This window comes from Triturus cristatus, chromosome 9 (assembly GCF_964204655.1).
Source record: "Triturus cristatus chromosome 9, aTriCri1.1, whole genome shotgun sequence".
Taxonomy (NCBI): Eukaryota; Metazoa; Chordata; class Amphibia; order Caudata; family Salamandridae; genus Triturus; species Triturus cristatus.
In genome coordinates this window covers 330,816,827-330,832,861 of record NC_140592.1, presented here as the reverse complement: position 1 = coordinate 330,832,861, position 16,035 = coordinate 330,816,827, and the positions used below count along the sequence as shown (strand labels likewise).

The 16,035-nt window shown below is 52.7% G+C and overlaps 1 protein-coding gene across 2 annotated transcripts in view; it reads right to left on the bottom strand.

The window, feature by feature from the left end:
• The window catches only part of MST1R (macrophage stimulating 1 receptor), a 391,011-nt gene that overhangs the window by 369,408 nt on the left and 5,568 nt on the right, over positions 1-16,035 (bottom strand). The window lies entirely within an intron of this gene.

The following is a 16,035-nucleotide window of genomic DNA, read 5'->3' as shown; positions in this document are numbered from 1 at the left end:
TTAAGCTTACACAGAGACCTTAACTCTCTAATACTTCCCACAGTAAGGAAATAATGGGTCTCTCAGTCATGTATTTGAATACATGGTCCATGTTGAAACACCAACTTGAAATCTATCAACTTTTACAGTCTGAGAAGCCCGATTTACTACTTCTTACTGAAACATGGCTTACTGAAGAGTCCACCCCTGATATCTTAGCGGCAGTATCAGATAATTACTACATCCTGCAAGCTAATCGCTCCACAGGGAAAGTGGGTGGTGGGGTTGCAGCTATTATCCATAAGGATCACCAGTTTAAGATATTAGGGGTTACTGGCCTGCCTTCTGTCGACAGTCTAGTTCTTAAATTGGAATCCCCCCAGTCATCTTTCACTTGCTCTCTTTTTTTTATAGACCTCCTTGTTATATGCCTACTTATCCCCAGGTTTTGGGTGAAATGATTTCTCACTTGGCCATCATCCACGCCCGACTCCTCATTATTGGTGATTTTAATTATTGGCCCCATGACGAACAGGAGAGTGCCAGCTCAATAGAGCTGACAGATCTTCTGTCCGGAATGAATTGCACCCAACATGTGCGTGAAGCCACCCATATAAAGTGCCACACATTAGATCAAGTCTGGACAGCCAATTTGATGATCTCGACCCACTTGATTTCCCTGTGTACCTGGTCGGATCATCACTTCATCTCTTTTACGTTCACCCCACCAAAACTCAGTTGATAAAGAACTGCAAATGCAGTAACTGGAGAAGCGCTGATATTGATTACTTTTGCTCTCTTTTAACCGCTATGGCCCCGTCTGTATCGGAATCTGTTCAAACACAGGCAGCAAACTTCAAGTTATGGCTTGAGTCCGCATGCGACTGTGTCGCCCCTCTTAAGCCCACTAAGACTCTTAGATCCCACTATACACAGCGGTGGTTCTCTGATAATCTCAAGACTAAGAAATTGTCGTTTAGACAGGCAGAATGTAAATGGAGACTTCACTATCATGTAGAAGATAAGATCACTTACACTAACTTGATGAAAGAATACAAAAACTCTAGTCTTCAAACCAAAACAGATTATTTTTCCAAAAAGGTTCTAAATTCAGCTAACAAGTCTAAAGATATTTTCTCAATAGTAAATAAGCTCTCTAAACCAGACAGAATTATGTTGAAACCGTCTCCCTCACAATTCCTCTGTGATACCCTCAACTCATATTTTATGGAGAAAATCACTGCCATTAAGGCTAGTATTTTGACCCCTGCTACCTCCTCAGACGTTCCCAATATTTATAGATCGTCATCTTAGCTGACTCGGATTCCCACTATTTCTCAGGAGACCTTCCTAGGTTTACTTAAAAAAGTTGGCTCTGGTTCTCCAACTGACTTTTGTTCTCCTCACGTCCTTCAGGAAGTTTTTTCTAAATGCCCGGATCCCCTACTCTCTCTTCTTAACAACTCACTTAAGTCAGGCATTGTTCCTGACCTTTTTAAAAGTGCAGAAATTATCCCTATTTTAAAAAAGCCAGGTGCGGATCCATCTACTCTTGGCAACTACCGTCCGATCTCCTTATTACCATACCTTGGTAAGGTTCTAGAGGCACACGTCTCAACTCAACTAAGTACTTTTGTCGAACACTCCCATGTTTTGGACTCCCACCAGGCTGGGTTTCGACCCTGCCATTCTACAGAGTCCGTCATCTTGACAGTTATGGATGATCTTAGAGGGGGGGGCGGATAGAGGCCTTACCCAGGCCCTGGTTCTTCTGGATTTGTCAGCAGCTTTTGACACGGTCGATCATAACATCTTGATTGATCGTGCCTGTAATGGCGGGATCCAGGGCTTGGCTTTAAAATGGCTCTCCTCCTACCTTAGTAACCGGTTCCAATCGGTACGTCTTGCCAACTTCTCTTCTAAGAAAATGGAATTGACCTGTGGGGTTTCCCAGGGTTCCTCCCTTTCCCCGCTTCTTTTTAACCTGTACCTCCTTCCTCTAATCTCTTCTCTGCGGGAAAGGAAAGTTGGGACATATAATTACACGGATGATCTTCAACTGGGCTTCGACATTAATCTCGCTCCTTCTTCTGTGTCTCATTTTCAAGATACTATGTCTATCATAAGTGAGTGGATGAATAAAAACCAACTGAAGCTCAACCCAGATAAAACCGAGCTGATCCTCACTGGAGGACTTGCTAATCCATGGAACTCCAACTTTTGGCCCTCTACCCTGGGCAACCCTCCCCTTCCTGTTAGCTCTGCCAAAAGTTTGGGCATAGTGGTAAGCAATGACCTATCGCTGAAGGCTCAGATCAGGTGGTGGTCTCTGCTGGGTTCTTTCAACTCCGTGGAATTAAGAAGATTAGCAGATTTCTGTCTCGGGAAGCCCTGACCTTCGTGATCTTCGCGTTGGTCATCTCCCGACAGGACTATGCCAATTCACTCTATGTAGGCATCCCGGCTTATCAACTCAGACGCCTCCATCTAGTCCAGAATCAAGCTGCTAGACTGATCTTTCACCAACCTAAATGGCATCATGTCAGACCACTGCTGAAAAGCCGTCATTGGCTCGTTTGGCAATGCGTGGCTCATTTAAGTTGGAAGCACGATTTTCAAAGCTCTTTATGGCAACAGTCCAGCCTTCATCTCGTCCAAGATTCTACGCTATGCCCCCACTCGTAATCTACGATCTTCCTATCAGAACCTGTTAGTCACTCCCTCCTTCAAACGCAAGAAACATGGTGGCTCCCGATTCGCAGTCTTAGCCCCTCAGTTCTGGAACTCGCTCCACGTGGAGCTGAGGTCGGTCACTTCTTATGCACCTTTCAGAAAACAGCTGAAGACATGGTTGTTTTCCCAGGCATATGACAGTTAGGCTTACCCCTCTATTGCTGCCTTCCTTCTACGCCAGCGCCAAGAAACCCTTTGGTGAACGTGCGCTTGATAAGTACTTTATAACATAACATAACTAATCTCTAGATGGATGTAAGAGGTGAGGTTGAGCTCATCAACCATGTTCTGTGCATCCGTCATTATTTTACTAATAGATTAGATCTTTTTACCGGAGGTCAAAAACTTCTAGAATACTTTTACCCCTAACTATAGTGAGTTTTAAACTTTTAGAATGCTAGAAGGGACTTAACTAAGGATCTAGCAAGACTTTAAAAAATTTGGAAAAATAGTCAATTAAAAAAATGAGTTGAACTAAAGGCAATTTTTGGATTGTAGTTGCGTGATCAGGCATTGACTGAGTGATCCAACAAATGCAAAGACGTAGACGCCACCACTGATCCACCAATGTAGGAAGCTGGCTCTGTATATACTATACCAAAGTAAGGTATAGTGTGCACTGAGTCCAGAAGATCCCCAGAGCTTTATCAGAGCAGATAATACCTGTTAGAAGGCGACCTCAGGGGAGCCCGGAGGGGGCCCTGACTGTCCTGAGACCCACCCTCAAGGTATCGTAGCCGGGCACTGGCGGGAGATTCCGCAGGGGAGGAATCTCGTACCTAGGATCGTACACTTGGCACCACACGACAAAGAGACACCACACCGAGGGTTCTTAGGATTCAAGCTTTATCAAATCGAAGTGGTAGGATCTTTATGATCAGCAAGGCAGATATTTACAAGCAGAGCGTGGGCTCACAGAGTCTTGGCGGGGGTAGGAGGTAGCGGGACAGTCTTTGGGGGGATCGGATCAAATGCAGGAGCGTACCCGGCGCACAGCTCACAATCCTCGAGCTGGGGGATACGCTTGTCGTCGAGGGGTCCGGCGGGACCAAAGAGAGTCAGGGGGAGCCGCGAGTCACTCAGCAGGCTCAAGTACCAGTTCGGAGGTCTTACGATCTTCAGGGAGCCGCGAGTCACTCAGAAGGGCTCAAGCACAAGTTCGGAGGTCTTACGTTCTTCGGGGAGCCGCGAGTCACTCAGCAGGGCTCAAGCACAAGTTCGGAGGTCTTACGATCTTCAGGGAGCCGCGAGTCACTCAGCAGGGCTCAAGCATAGGTTCGGAGGTCTTACGTTCTTCGGGGAGCCGCGAGTCACTCAGCAGGGCTCAGATGTTCCAAGGCGAATCTGCCGGACAGTCCCAGAGCACCCCTTGTTATAGGTCGACCCCTCTTTGATGTCCGGAGTCTGTGCAGGCAGGGGTCTTGTCACCTGGGGGTCGCTTGTCCAGGTTTCCTGCTATTGTCTTTTGATCCTTTCAGGGCCGGGTCGGGAGGAGTCCCAGACACCCAGCAGGCGTGGAGCCAGCCCTCAGGGAGGCCGGAGGGCCGATCAAAACCCATCGTCCCAGGGGAGTTCAGAGGTGCGATAGAAACTGCTCCTCCCTCTCTCATCCCCTGGAAGCGTGATGTCCTCCAGCCGGAGTGGCGCCTCTAGGCCCGGGTTGTGCTGGGGCCGGGCGGCCATCTTGGTGCACGAAGTGGGAACGCGTGCCCGGGGTGGCCGAAAGGAGAGAGGCCATGGACGGGGAGGACCGGGCTGTGTGTGTGTGTTCTGGTGAGAAGGATCGGCTGGGCCGTGTGCTTGGGGTCCCTGGTACCAGGTTAGGTAGTGCGAGGACAGGAAGAGCCATGCTACGAGGCCGGGTCTAACACGCGTCCCCCCCAGCTGAAAGCCGGAGAGAACTACCCATCATCTTGGGGGGTTCTCTTCGCTGAGGCGGAAGAACCGGGAGAGGCCGTCCGCGTTGGCGTGGTCCGTACCAGGGCGATGTTCTACGGTGAAATCCATCCCCTGGAGGGAGATTGACCACCGCAGTAGCTTGGGGTTTTCTCCTCGCATCTGCATGAGCCATCGCAAGGGCCGATGGTCGGTTTGTACTTTGAAATGGGTGCCAAACAGGTAAGGGCGCAGCTTTTTGAGGGCCCAGACTACGGCAAATGCTTCGCGCTCAATGGTGCTCCACCTCTGTTCCCTGGGCAACAGCCGCCGGCTGAGGAAGGCGATGGGCTGGTCTAGGCCTTGGTCATTCACCTGGGATAGGACGGCCTCAATGCCATGCTCGGAGGCATCGGTCTGGACTACAAACTCCTTGGAGTAGTCGGGAGCCTGGAGGACGGGGGCCGTGCACATGGCCTTCTTTAGGGCATCGAACGCTTCCTGGCAGGCAGTCGTCCACTGCACCCTCTTGGGCTGTTTTTTTGATGTGAGTTCGGTGAGGGGGCCAACCAGGCTGCCATACCCCCGGATGAATCTTCGGTAGTAGCCAGTGAGGCCCAGGAAGGCTCGGACCTCCGTTTGGGTGGTGGGTGGTTCCCAGGCTAGGATGGCGTCGATCTTTGGCTGTAGAGGGGCGACCTGACCGCTCCTGACCTGGTGCCCCAGGTAGACTACTGATCCTTGCCCAATCTGGCACTTGCTGGCTTTTACTGTGAGGCCTGCCTGGCGCAGGGCGGTCAGCACTCTCCGGAGGTGCCAGAGGTGCTCACTCCATCCGGAACTGAAAACAGCGATGTCGTCTAGATAGGCCGCACTGAACTGTTCCATCCCGGCCAGGACCCTATTCACCAGTCGCTGGAAGGTGGCCGGGGCATTTTTCATTCCGAAGGGCATTACGCGGAAGCGATAATGCCCATCTGGGGTGGAGAAGGCGGACCGCTCCTTGGCTTCCTCTGTGAGCGCAATCTGCCAGTATCCGCAGGTGAGGTCGAATGTGCTGAGGAACCGGGCCGCCCCGAGTCGGTCAATGAGCTCGTCGGCTCGGGGTATGGGGTGGGCATCGGCCCGGGTGACGTCATTGAGCCCCCGGTAGTCCACGCAGAATCGGAGCTCGGGGGCGACACCGGGGGCCGCTGCCTTCGGAACTAGGACCACGGGACTGGCCCAGGGACTATCGGATGGCTCGATCACCCCCAGGGTCAACATCTTCGAGACTTCAGCTTGAATGCAGGACCGGACTCGGTCAGGGACTCGGTAGGCTCGGTGTCTTACTGGCGGGCTGTCCCCGGTGTCCACGTCATGGACACACCAGTCGGTGACTCGGGGGATCAGGGAGAAGAGGTCGGAGAATTGTCCTAGGAGCTGGCGACAGTCCGCTTGTTGCTGGTCAGTGAGGGATGGGGAGAGGTTCACTCCCTCTACAGAGCCATCCTTCTCCTTGACACACAGGAGGTCCGGGAGGGGATCGGACTCATCTTCGGCCCCGTCATCGGTGGCCAGCAGGAGGCTCAGTTCTGTCCGTACGAAGTGAGGCTTGAGGCGGTTCACGTGTAGGACCCGCAGGGGATCCCGGGGTGACTGGACGTCCACCAAGTACGTGACTGGACTCTTCCGCTCAATCACCTTGAAGGGCCCGGTCCACTTGTCCTGGAGGGCGCCAGGCTTCACGGGGGCCATGACCCATACCTGCTGGCCCGGCTGGAACTCGACCAGAGTGGCATTCTGGTCGTACCAGCGCTTCATTTCTTCTTGGCTGGCCTCCAGGTTGGCCTCGGCCAGCTTTCGGAACTTCCTGGTCTGGTTCCGGAGGGCCAGAACGTATTGGAACACATCTCGTGGGGGGGTCTGGGGTGCTGCCTCCCACCCTTCCTTAACCAAACTGAGGGGACCTCGGACGGGGTGCCCATATAGTAATTCAAACGGGCTGAACCCCAAGGACTTCTGTGGGACTTCCCGGTAAGCGAACAGGAGGCAGGGGAGCAGGACGTCCCACTTACGCCGGAGGGGTTCTTCTAGGCCGTGGATCATCCCCTTCAGAGTCCGGTTAAACCTTTCTACTAGGCCGTTCCCTTGGGGATGGTACGGGGTGGTGAACTTATAGGACACCCCACATTGTTGCCACAGGGACGTCATGTATTTCGAGATAAAATTAGTGCCGCGATCGCTCACGACCTCGCGGGGAAAACCCACCCGGGAAAAGATCCCCATCAGGGCTCGGCCCACCACGGGAGCCGTGACGGTGCGTAGGGGGATCGCCTCAGGGTATCGGGTGGCGTGATCCACTAGGACCAGAATGAAACGGTGACCTTGGGAGGTGGGGGGATCCAGGGGCCCCACGATGTCGATTCCGACTCTTTCGAATGGGGTACTGACGACCGGGAAGGGTTGGAGGGGAGCCTTGCGCTTCCCCCCACTCTTCCCACTAGCCTGGCACGTGGGACAGGACTTGCAGTGGGCTTCTACAGCTACTCTCATCCTAGGCCAGTAAAAGTGAGTCACGAGACGGCTGTAGGTTTTGTCTTGACCCAGGTGGCCGGCGAGGGGGACGTCGTGGGCCAAGCCCAGGAGGAAGTCTCGGAAGCGTAGGGGTACCACCAGCACCCGGCCGGATCCTAGCTCCACCGACTTCTGCTCACTGTACAAGAGGTTATTCTCCCAATAAACTCGGTGTGTTCCGGTCTGGTCGCCTGCGGCTTGGCCCTCGGCCTGGTGCCGTAGTCCGACCAGGGAAGGACAGGTGGCTTGCTCCCGGCAGAACTCCTCCCGGGTGGGCCCGCCCTCGTGGCGCCACGGGGCCAATTCTGCCAGATCGCTTAACTCGGGGACCGGGGTGGTGTCGGAGGGTTCGTCGCTGGCGACTGACCCTCCCGATGGGGGGACGGGAGGACCCTCGGCGGGGACTGCTCTGACTCCCTTGGTCGGGGGGTCCTCGACTTCCCCCAGGGGGGTGAGTCGGGCGGACATAGATCGGGTGGTGGCGCACACCCACTCGGGGAGTCCCATCATCTCTAGGTGGGCCTTGCGCTCGACGTCCTTCCAGGGAGAACTCTCCAGGTCGTTCCCTAAGAGGCAGTCGACCGGCTGGGAGGTTCTTACGGCAACCCTCAGTTTACCTATCACCCCTCCCCACTCAAACGGCACCAGGGCTACCTGACACATACTCTCTCTATTATCTGCGGAAATTACGGGGCAAAAGACGTTGGGTAGGATCTGCTCCTCGGGGACTAAGTGCCTGAGGACACCGGTGATGCTGGCCCCGGTGTCTCGCAGGGCTTCTATCTGGTGGCCATTGATTTTGACGAGCTGCCCGTACTTCTTCGTGTTGGAGGGCAGGAGGCTACCAGGGACCATCTCTCTGTCTCCCAGGGACACTAGGGCCATAGCTGCGGGTTCCCATTCCCCGGTGTCCTCAACCTCCTCCCCCAGGGCTACGTTGGCTATCTGTCTAGCAGGGTTTGCAGCATGGGGAACCTGGGGGGCCATGGGGCACTCCGGGTCATTGGCGTAGTGCCCGGGCCTTTGACAACGGAAACAAGTGATGGTTACCCGGTGCCCCCGTCTCCCGGGGGGTCCGGAGGCTGGTGGGGGGGGGCGCCGGGAAAGGTGGAGGTTGGGCCTTCGGGGGACTCGACTGGGACTCTCTCTGCCCTCCCTGGTTCCCTCCCCCTCTCTGGCGGGGAGGTCCCTGACTGGCTCGGGGGTATTCTCCTACACTGCTCCGGGGGACCCGGGTGTTGGTCCAGCGGTCTGCTTCTACAGCCAGCTTCCGGGGATCGGTGAGTTTGCTGTCGAGCAGATGCTGGCGTAGTTCCACAAAGCAGTTCGCCGCCAGGTGTTCCCACAACATGAGGTCGGTGAGTTCCTCGAGGGTGGTGACCTTGCTGCCCTTGATCCACCCATCGAAGGCCTGACTGAAAAAGTTTACATACTCCACCCAGGTGGTGCCCGGGATCTTCCTGCAGTCCCGGAATCGCTGACGGTACATCTCTGGGGTGAGGCCGTACCTAGTGAGGAGAGCCTCTTTCATGTGGCTGTAGGAGGTCTGCAGGGAGAGGGGTAGGTCGAGCAGGGTGTCCCTTCCTTCGCTCAGAAACCGTCCCCACAGCCCTGCCCCCCAGTCCTTCTGTGGCGACCTCGTAGGCCCTGAACCATTGTTGAATGTCATCATTTTTATAATATTCTTTGACCACGTCCTTGGGGATGTGGACCTTCTGTTCCGCCGGGGAGGTCGCCTCTCGGTTCCCCGGGGGCCTCCCTTCCTCGTTTCTGGCTTTGAGCTCGATCTCCTTCAAGCTGCGTTCGTGCTCTAGTTGAAGCTTCCTTCCTTCGTGCTCCCGTTGGAGCTTCTTCTCCTCCAATTCGCCTTGTACGCGCATTTGTTCTACTGCTAGTTTTTTTCTGCTAATTTCAATTCGCCTTCGATTTTGAGTTTGGCTAACTCGAGTTCGTGATTGCGACTTCTCTCTCTGTCTGCGAGCTCTTCCGGGGAAAGGCCCCCGTCTGGCACGAAGCCTCGCACCTGATTGCTGCTGCTTTCGCCTTGGGTGGGTTCTGCTTCGTCGTGTCGCTCCCCCATGCCTTCTGGGCGGGAGGCCCCGGCATCCACCCAAGCTTTCAGTGCTTTCTGCAAATCTTCTTTGGTGTTAAGACCGGTGGTAGCGATTTTAAGTTCTTTGCAGAATTGCTTCAGTTCTTTGTGCGTGTATTCTTCTAGTTGTTCCACCTGGAACACCCTGTTGGTGTTGGTTTCTGCGGGGCTCATGGCGCTTCCTTCTGCCATCTTTGTCGGTAGTGTCAGTCGTTCACGGTACGATCTCTAGGTTATGGGCCCGAATCCCGTCGCTTGCCACCAATGTTAGAAGGCGACCTCAGGGGAGCCCGGAGGGGGCCCTGACTGTCCTGAGACCCACCCTCAAGGTATCGTAGCCGGGCACTGGCGGGAGATTCCGCAGGTAGGAATCTCGTACCTAGGATCGTACACTTGGCACCACACGACAAAGAGACACCACACCGAGGGTTCTTAGGATTCAAGCGTTATCAAATCGAAGTGGTAGGATCTTTATGATCGGCAAGGCAGATATTTACAAGCAGAGCGTGGGCTCACAGAGTCTTGGCGGGGGTAGGAGGTAGCGGGACAGTCTTTGGGGGGATCGGATCAAATGCAGGAGCGTACCCGGCGCACAGCTCACAATCCTCGAGCTGGGGGATACGCTTGTCGTCGAGGGGTCCGGCGGGACCAAAGAGAGTCAGGGGGAGCCGCGAGTCACTCAGCAGGCTCAAGTACCAGTTCGGAGGTCTTACGATCTTCAGGGAGCCGCGAGTCACTCAGCAGGGCTCAAGCACAAGTTCGGAGGTCTTACGTTCTTCGGGGAGCCGCGAGTCACTCAGCAGGGCTCAAGCACAAGTTCGGAGGTCTTACGATCTTCAGGGAGCCGCGAGTCACTCAGCAGGGCTCAAGCATAGGTTCGGAGGTCTTACGTTCTTCGGGGAGCCGCGAGTCACTCAGCAGGGCTCAGATGTTCCAAGGCGAATCTGCCGGACAGTCCCAGAGCACCCCTTGTTATAGGTCGACCCCTCTTTGATGTCCGGAGTCTGTGCAGGCAGGGGTCTTGTCACCTGGGGGTCGCTTGTCGAGGTTTCCTGCTATTGTCTTTTGATCCTTTCAGGGCCGGGTCGGGAGGAGTCCCAGACACCCAGCAGGCGTGGAGCCAGCCCTCAGGGAGGCCGGAGGGCCGATCGAAACCCATCGTCCCAGGGGAGTTCAGAGGTGCGATAGAAACTGCTCCTCCCTCTCTCATCCCCTGGAAGCGTGATGTCCTCCAGCCGGAGTGGCGCCTCTAGGCCCGGGTTGTGCTGGGGCCGGGCGGCCATCTTGGTGCACGAAGTGGGCACGCGTGCCCGGGGTGGCCGAAAGGAGAGAGGCCATGGACGGGGAGGCCCGGGCTGTGTGTGTGTGTTCTGGTGAGAAGGATCGGCTGGGCCGTGTGCTTGGGGTCCCTGGTACCAGGTTAGGTAGTGCGAGGACAGGAAGAGCCATGCTACGAGGCCGGGTCTAACAATACCTTACTCTCTTTTGTGGTAGTGTGGTTGAGCGGTCAAGCTTATGAGGAGGATAGTGTTAAGCATTTGTTGTACACACTGAGGCAAAAATGATGTCACACATTAAAAGACTTAAACCAGAAAACCATTGATAAACTGTTTAAAAGCATTCAAAATTAAAGTTGGATTACTTTTAGATTACTTTGAAATTAATTTTCTAGTTTCACCTGAAACACACTCCTAACTCAAGTCAAACAACACAGGACATTTGTGGCAGGTAAAATCTAAAAAGGCAATAAGTTACTTATTGTTGCAGTTAGAAAACAGTTCAACACAGAAGATTTTTCAGAGAAACCCACCATTGAGTCCTATGGGGAAAAGCAAAGTGTTAGAGTTTCGGGTAACTAAACAGTTTGGGAGAGGGAGTTTTCGGAGTCAGAACCAAGGTTCAGGTTGGTACTCAAAGTGCACCACCAGCAGCACTAGGGCGGCCGGGTGTAGAGTGCAGGGCGCCAATGTCAGCAAATGGGGGTAGGGGGCACCTTGGTTGGGGGCTGCTCACTGGCAAGCCACTCTGTATCCGGAGCCAAGCTCCTAGGGTTAGTGTCAGTGCAAAGGGGGTCCCAGGTCAGAACTAAGTCCACACCACCAGACGCACAGGCCAGCTGGGTGCAGGGTGCCTAAGAGGTGTCGGTAACTCAATGCAATCCTACACAGGTTGCCAGTTTTGGATTTTGGCTGCAGGCTCAGTCCAGGAAGTCTTCCGGGAGGAACCAACAGCAGAACAGGTAAGTTGGAGAGCACAGGGATGTAGGTGAACGTTCGGTCCTCTTTTGTAGTGCGCAGGGCGGCCGGATGCAGGGGTGCCTTTTGAGGTCGGGTTTCACCTTACCAGGCCACTCGCGTTTGGGGGTTTCTTCGTACAGAGGCTGCAGGTGACGTCGAGGAGACCTGAAGGGGTCAACCCACAGTGGACTCGGATGCTGGAGCACAGGGGGACCTCGTTGGGACCGTTGGACCACTTGGACTCGGGCCGTAGGCGACCGGTGCAGTGGTGGTTCTAGGCATTGAGTTTCTTCGTTCTCTGCAGGCTCAGTCTTTCTTTGGAGTTTCTTTTCAACAAAGCTGCTGTTCGCAGGAGATCTGGTCTTTCTTGAAGGCATTCAGTCCTCCCAGGGGTTCTGGAGTTTGCTGGCTGCAGGACAAGTCGACTTTTGGCACAGGATCTCAGGAAACTGCAGACGGGCCTGTATGCCTGTGGCTAAGTCAGTTCTTCTCTACCGTCTCCTCTGTTGTGTGACTTCTTTTTCCATGTTCTTCGTAGGTTGCAGTAATCTAGCCTCCTGGGCTCAGGGTTGCCCCCTAAATACTGAATTTAGGGAGCGTTAAAGGGGTCTCGAAGTAGTAGCCAATGAGCTACTTACCTTAATGTGACTACATCCTTGATGTGCTCACCCCTACGTGGGGGGGTGAGCACATTACCTAACCCTGATTGAAGGGTGCCTGCCATCCCTAAGATGGCAGGCACTTAAGAGTGTGCTTCACCTCGCCTCCCCTACCTGAGAGGTGAGGTTGGCAGAGGTGGACACACCTTCGGGCTGCTCTAATGTTCCCACCTGTATTACCGCTTTAAAAGGGGGGGAGGGAACAGGAAGGGGGGCTGTCCTGATAGCAGGAGAGGCTGGGGGTCGCGTTACACAGGCGGCAAGGCCTTTGAAGTTCCCCTGCCACAGATTGCTCTTCCTGACTTGCAGGAGGTGTGAACACCTCCGCCCAGGAAAGGCTTTGTTTCTGGGCCCTGGAAGCGAAGGCTCCCATCCCCGGGTTCCAAAAACCTGTCTCGTGATGGCAGGCTGGTGTTCACCAGTCAGGACCTCACTGGTGGTTACTTCGGTCAGGGATCTCCTCTAGAAGGGGCCCCTGAGTGCATTGAATAATAAATGTGACAGTGGAATCAGTGCAGGTGGAATCAGTGCAGGTTTATTATTCCGAGATGTTTGATACCAAACATCCCAGGATTCAGCAAAACCGTTGTGCTAGAAAACTAATAATGGCCTTAGATATTATAGGGGCCTGTCTGCTCATGCAGAAATGTCCTCACATGACGTATAGTGCACACTGCCTTAAAGGTGACTTACCTATGCCTCATGCAGTACTGGGTAGGCATGGCACACAGGGATGTGTGCCATGTCGACTCTTCACTTTTAGCTGCACCAAAACACGGAGACTGCAATGGCAATGGTGCATGTGTGTGGTGAGAGGTCTCTGAGGGTGGCATAATACATGCTGCAGCCCTCAGAGGCCTTTCTCTGGCTACCATGCCCTTGGTACGCTAGTAAACCCCGACAAGGGACTTACAGGTAGTTTAGAGTTGTGCCAATTGTGGTAACAATGGTACAGTGTAGAGAAAGGAGCACAGGCCCTGGGAACCTGATTGGCAAGGACTCAGGGCACACTTAGTCAAAGTGCATCAGAAATCTGACAAAAAGTGGAGGGGTTACTGCAACAGAGAGCCACTTTCCTACAAAGGACCTGTGTAGGAGTTATGTGGAAGCCTCCTCTAAATGATGTCTGTTTAATGTTCGGGATGTTATTGACCTAAACCGCATGGAGCGAACCTGGATGACCCTGGGACTGACAATAGCCAAATGCAACATTGCGCACCTATGGGGTGTGACGCAAGCGCTACACTTGTGGGGCTGGAAGCGGGACATGGACTGGTGCATGTTAGCTGAGAGGGTGATATATGAAGCCCGTGGCCATTCTTGGAAAGTCTGAGACAATTTGAATGCCTGCAGAGGGGTTCCCTCCACTCCGCTCATTTAACATGGCTCTGATGTATTGCTTTCTTGATTTGTCTTTGTTCTCCATGCCATGTGGCCAGGGTCCATTTTGTGAAGTCTGTGGCCATAGGCCTGAATGTGTTCTCTTTGTGCCCCATAACTCCTTGCTCAGTTTTGTTGTTTGACCTTGTGGTACTGGCTGGCAGCCACTTTGTGCATCAAGCCAGTGTGCCTTTGCCATAGGCTTGCATGTGTTCTTTGTTCCCCATGCCTCTTTGCTCAGTGTTCTTGTTTGACCATGGGGTGAATGTTTGACATTGTTCTGCATTCCGTCCATCAAGTGTTCTTTTTGCATTTGTCACCCAAGTGTGACTGGTATGCCCAGACGTGGGTCCTGTGCTCTTCGTACCATTGGAGTCAAGCTATCCTGGCTAATGAGGGGTGAAACTCCGAAACTGGTCTTAGGATGCTTGATTCCAGTCCAGGGAGGACCTGGCCTGGCAGTTTGGGCTGGACTGTTCTCATTGGGTGCAACATCAAGACTGATTTGCATATGGCTGGGTTCAGACTAGAATGGCATGGACAATGGATTTAGGCCCAGATCTCTGTACTAGGGTGAATGTATGACATTGTTCTGCATTCTGTCCATCAATTGTTCTTTTTGTATTGCTTTCCAACCTCTCTAATTCATATGCCATAGTTTGTGGTGCAGAGGGACAGGAGGGTGGGAACATGTGTATTGTTTAATGATGTGCAATCTGTACTTTAGCCGTGCTGATGTACGAAGGAGTGCGATCTACTTGTCTTTTTATTGCTTGCCATATTTCAAATAAAAAGATCTTTTAAAACAAAAGACTGATGTGCATATGGTTGGGTTCAAACTGAGATGGCTTGGTGGGCAAAAAAGCAATGGGTTAGAATGCTACCCCGAGCGATTGCCAGTGGTTAGACGTATTGCACTTATCCTCCCATCACCCTTTGTGTGTTTGAGCTGGCAGGCCCAGCCATAGCAGGCAGTCATCTTTCAGACTATTCTTGTCCCACCGCTCTTTCTCATCAGGCCGATACTGTGCGCGTGACATGGGGTTTGCCTATGATATATTTTTAGTTTTTATACATTTAAATATGATGTTATTTACTGTATTGTTACATACATAACCTGTGTCTGCCATTGATCTCAGGTATAGGCAAGGGGTTCCATACATGATTGGACTTGATCCCGTTTGATTTCCAGCTGACATGGGCTGGAATCCTAGAGATAGTTTCTCCATTACATAGTCTAGCATTAGAAAGTATCCGATGGTGTACACAGAGGTCAAGGTCGATAGGACCTATAGGGAAAGATGTGCCCATGCTTTTTAGGTTTCACCTACTAGATAACACAAGCTGTTTGTTTGCGAGAAGGCCTATTGTCGGCTTACAGTGTGCTTAGAGCCTGCCCATTGCTTTCCATTGGTTGGCTTTATTGTAGCCCTCATTTACTTGCTTTTCATTCGTAAGCATGTATAGGCTTTCCTTCCTCTTCCTGTGTTTGTCCTTCCTCTGGAATATAGCCTCATTACTTGTGAACTTCCACTGCTTACCTTTCAGGTGCTACCTTTTTTTGGGTTAAGTACTCAGTGAGAGTGCATGTGTTTTCCAGCTGCCTCCCTCCTGTGCTTATCTTCCCACCTCCCCATGCTCTGTTTTGCTCTCTCTCACCTGTGTGCTTCTCCCCTGCCCCTTCTATGTTGTGCTGACCCCGTTTGTTTCTCCCCTCTGCACTGCTTTCTCGCCCTTATGCTTTTCCCAGCTTCTCATTCCTCTCTCTGCATGTGTGCTTCTCTTCCCCACCACGGTCAACATTGCTCTCTCTCGCATGTGTCATGTATTTCTCCTGCTACACCTCAAATTGCTTCTGCCCCACTTCAGGTTTGTCCCCCCACCCGTGCTTTCCATGTTACTTCCGACACCCCACCTTCTGTGTTGATTCACCCACCAGCTTTTGAAAAAAATGGTTTTGTGCAACTTTTTTAATATTTACTGACCAAGAGAGCCTGCCGCATCATAGTTCCTTTTTTTATTTCCACTATAGCCATGCAGCAGAGCAGCAGGGATGCTCTGCAGCACCACTAAAAACCATTGGAAAATCCAATAGATCCCAAAGGCACAACCTGTTCACTTTGACAATGCATGCTGAATTTTGCAAACACAGTTCCCATACTTTTTGTTAAGAAAACACTGGCCCTGGCCAGTTAAAGCCCACCTTTAGGTGCCTGTGGCTGAAGGCAACAGGAGGAGGGGGTTGTTCAGTGCTGTGAATCCAAGGGAAGAGCAGAGCATTAAACAAGAAAGTACAATTCTCTCCAGGGTTCCTGCTACCTGAATGAAATGTGTTCAGTTGATTAATCTGCAAATGTAAAGGCTGCCTGGGAGCCAACATAGGCTTTATTTGATGGAGTCACTTGAAGCTTTGTGGACAAAGATTTATTCCTTTAGAGAGGCAATATAAAGGCGTTACCAGATGAGTTCTCAAGTGTGTCTGTTTAACACATAAAACAAGTCTGCACTATGAACAGTCTGATTG